We start from the raw sequence: 4,056 nt of genomic DNA, 5'->3' as shown, positions 1-4,056 counted from the left end.
CCGCCAGGAAGGCAGCATATACACATATAAAAGTTGCTCCGAGGACCCGGGGTTCTGGCTGGGTGGCAGAGTTGCTGCCTAGCATGTGCAAAGCCCTCAGTTTGATTCAAGCACCAAAAAAGCAAACTTTTTTAAAAAGTTGGTCCAAGACTTTTTCTGGCCAACAATCCCTCTCTCTTTACCCGTCCTTTGCAGAGTGACCTGGCCTCTCTCTCCTTAAGAGGCAGGCTTTTTCCGTCCCTCTGAACTTGGATCAATAGAATGGGTGGCACCAAGGCTCTGTGGTTTCTGAGGTTCGTCTGTAAGAGTTATGCAGTTCCTGCCGTGATTGCTTGGGAAGCTCCTGCTTGGGGCCTGTCCACCACGTTACTGATGTAGGGAGAAAAAGAGAGGTCCTCGTCTCCCATGCATCCCTGCGATTGCCAGACCAGAGTGAAACCATCTTGAACATCCCAGGCCCAGCTACCACCTGGCAGCAATGACACGGGAGACCCAAGCCACTTCCACATGGAGCTAAAGAGCTCCTCAGCGGGGCCCCAGGTCCCTGGCCCGCAGAACTGGGAGCAGAGGAGTTGGTGGCTGCTGGTGGCCTCAGGGTCAGAGGTCTTGACCGCACAGCAATAGAAGGCTGAGGGGTGAAGTCCACACTCCGCAGCATGTGGCATTTACTCCTTCAAAAGATGTCTGCTCCTTCCAATCTTCTAAAAAGTTTTTATTTATTTAAGAAATGGTGGTAAAGTACACACAACAGAAAACCTGCCCTTTTACCCTTTCAGGTGCGGGCTCGGTGCCTTGGGTACTTCTTGGTGCAGCCATCCCAACACCATGTCCAGAACTTCCTCAAACTGACGGCCACTAAGCGCCCCCTCTGCCCCTGCTGCCAGGCCCCAGGACCACCACTCCACCTTCCACCTTTATGACTCCCACTCCTGGGGACCGCGTGCCAGCGGCTTGGGGCGTTTCCTTTGTGTCTGGCTTAGTGGGCTTGGCCTGGTGTCCCCAAGGTGTGCTCACGTGGAGCAGGCGTCCGAATTCCCCTCCTTTTAAAGACCGAATCAATTCTATTTGTACTTCCCCAGCTTCCCTCCTCTGGCCCCGTCACCACCTTTGCTGTTCCAGACAAACTCATCTGCTGTCCCCAACGCGCCTCCCACACGTCTGCCTCAGAGCCTCCACTTCCCTCTGGGCTGCTCCTCTGTTCATAGCCTTCTCAAGCCCTGTTCAGGCCTCAGAGCTCGTCCGACTCCACCTTCCTGCAGGGGATAGTCCCCCCCTCTCCTGGGCTCCCACACACTCACCAGGTGCACCCGCAAAACTCCCGCGCCCCTGCCTGCCAGCCCATGCCAGCTCTTGGGGGGGCCCTGGCATTGTTCCTCTTACGCCTCGAGGAGGTCAGTGCCAGGCCTTGCCCTCAGCAGATGCCTGGGAAGTAAACACAAATGTAGGGAAACAGGGAAACTCATCTCCAGTGGCCCTGGAGCTCCATCCACCCCGCAGCACACACTGTGCTGCCAGCCCTTCCGCCGGCCCAGCCAGCTCCGAGTAGACGGCGTCCAGATCGGAGGACCGATAGGCACAAGATCAAATTCCAACGGGGCCACTCTGGGGCTGCAGGACCTCGGCCAGCTTCGTTTTACTCCCTGAGGAAGGGACAGGTACCGTGGGATTCCAGGGTCGGCTGTGCAGCCGGCTGTGGGAGGCCAGGTAGGGAGCGATTCACAGACTGCAGCTTTGGAGTCGCATGGCACACATTGGGGTTATGGGACAGTTAATTTTATGTGTCAACCTGACTGAGCCAAGGGACACTCAGCTGGTAAAATACAAATTCTGGATGTGACTTTGAGGAGGTGTCCAGAAGAGGTGAGCATTTGAATCAGTAGACAGACGAGGGAAACCTCGGCTCCCGGGTGTGGGGTCTCATCCCATCCACGAGAGCAGAGGAGAGTGAGGCAGAGGGAGGGCGAAGTCACTCTCTGCTTCAGTTGGGACGTCCGTCTTCTCCTGCCCTGTGACATCAGTGGTCCTGGGCCTGGGGTCTTCAGACTCAGACCAGGATGGACACCTCGGCTTTCCTGCCCCTGCACCTTACAGACAGAACACGGGGCGTCTCCGTCATCACAGACTAATCACATCAGATCAATCTTTTTCTGTATTTTTCATATTTTCTGTTTGTCCTGCTTCTCTGGGGAACCCTGGCACTGAAGGGAGGTCCCTAGATCTGTCACCTGGTGGAGGGCAGGCTGCCCCACCACCCTGTTTTGACATTTTCGCCCAAAGCCAGGTCCTTGTAACAATTGGAATTCCCAATGTCTTTCTCACCAGGGACCCCTTTTCTGATAAGCCACATGGTTGTAAACAAGTCCCATTCCCGGAGAAGGCAAAGGGCAGACGTCCCTTGCCCTTTTATTTTATTTTTTAATTCATTTTTTAATATTTATTTTTTAGCTATAGGCAGACATGATATCTTTATTTTATTTTACATGGTGCTGAGCATCGAACCCAGTGCCTCTCACATGCTAGGCAGGCGCTCTACCTCTGAGCCACAACCCCAGCCCGGGGTTTTGTTTTTATTCATTCATTAATCATTCATCTATTTCCTGTCTCTCTCTTGCTCTCTCTTTTTATTTTTATTTTAATAATTATTTTTAGTTGTCAATGGATCTTTTGTTTTATTTATTTATTTCTATGTGGCGCTGAGGTTAGAACCAGGGTCTCACGCATGCCAAGCAAGTGCTCCACCACGGAGCCACAACCCCAGCCTCTCTCTCTCTTTAATCTCCTTCCTTCCTTTTTTCTTTTTGGTGCTGGGGATTGAACCCAAGGATGCTCTACCATTGAGCTGCATTCCAAGCTCTTTTTATTTCTTACTAAGTTGTCCAGGCTGGCCTCAAAGTTGTGGTCCTCCTGCCTCAGCCTCCCGCATTGCTGGGATTGCCAAGTACGTCCCTGCACCCAGCTCTTTTTTCTTTATTAGAATTTTGGTTTCTATTTAAGTGACAGAAGTAAGCAAATACATTTTGAAAAAACATAAACAATACAGATAACAGAGCTATGTATCCAGAAAAATATAAAATATCCCCTTTTCCCGACCTCCTAGGGAAAAGAGGAAACCCAGGGAGAAAACCCAGGCCAGGGAGATTGTTGCTATAGGTAGAACAGGACACCCTCCCCTTGAAAATCCCACATAGGAGGGCCGCCCGCCCGTGGCTCCAGAGTTACTGCCCTACCTGTCCCTGCCCCGAGTTTCCTCAGCAAGGGCAGGTTCTGGCTGCTTTGCTTCCTTGCCCCGCCCTTTCTGGGCGCTGGCAGCCTGACTCTCTGCGTCTACCAGAGGACCCTGTGCAGGGTCAGGGTCCCGCAGCGGAAGGCTGCCTCCCCACCTGGGCTGCATCTGCCCGCTGACCGGCCCTTCCTTCCTGGAAGCCCTTCCTCTCGGCGGCTCTGACCCCACACGTGGCCTGGCTCGGACGCTCTGTTGACGTGCAAGGAGCTGCCCAGAGTGGCCTTCGGGGTGACTTCTCATCTCAGAGGTTTGACCTAAGAAGTGATATAATCCAGACCAAGATCAACAGAAATCGGGCCAAACTGAGCATGGCCTCCCTCAAAAAGCCCTGTCTGGAATATCAAAGAGGCTGTTTTCAGGAGAGACAAAGGCCAGGGCGGTGAGACAGCAGGAAGCCGGGTGCTGTATAAAGCTGGGTGCTGTGTAGAACTCCCCCGGGCAGCAGGATTTTACAAGTTTAAATCAAATCAAATTGCTGACTATGTGCCACATCCTGAAAGGAGCACAAAGAAAAGTAAGGCAGTGTTTCCCTTTAAGGAAGATCCCAGCTACACATTTCTGTCATTTGGATATATTAGCTATTAGATCTGTCATTCTTAAGGTGGAAAAATCCAGAGTGGTGTCCTCTCACTTCCGCGCACACTGAGCCAAGTGCCGTGGCTCACATCTGTAACGCCAGCTACTTGGAAGACGGAGGCCAGGACCATCTCAAGTTCAAGTTCAGCATGGGCAACTTAGCAAGAACTTGTCTCAAAATAAAAAATACAAAAGGC

General features: G+C 52.3%; 1 long non-coding RNA gene across 1 annotated transcript; it reads left to right on the top strand.

Annotated features, from left to right (window-relative positions):
• The first annotated feature begins 1,600 nt into the window (after positions 1–1,600).
• On the top strand, positions 1,601–4,056 carry LOC144369461 (uncharacterized). Its single transcript, XR_013429256.1, has 2 exons — positions 1,601–1,704; positions 3,885–4,056. It is a non-coding gene; the product is annotated as an uncharacterized LOC144369461 (long non-coding RNA).

This window comes from Ictidomys tridecemlineatus, chromosome 12 (assembly GCF_052094955.1).
Source record: "Ictidomys tridecemlineatus isolate mIctTri1 chromosome 12, mIctTri1.hap1, whole genome shotgun sequence".
Taxonomy (NCBI): Eukaryota; Metazoa; Chordata; class Mammalia; order Rodentia; family Sciuridae; genus Ictidomys; species Ictidomys tridecemlineatus.
The sequence above is the reverse complement of the archived record's forward strand: the minus strand, read 5'-3'. Positions and strand labels throughout refer to the sequence as shown.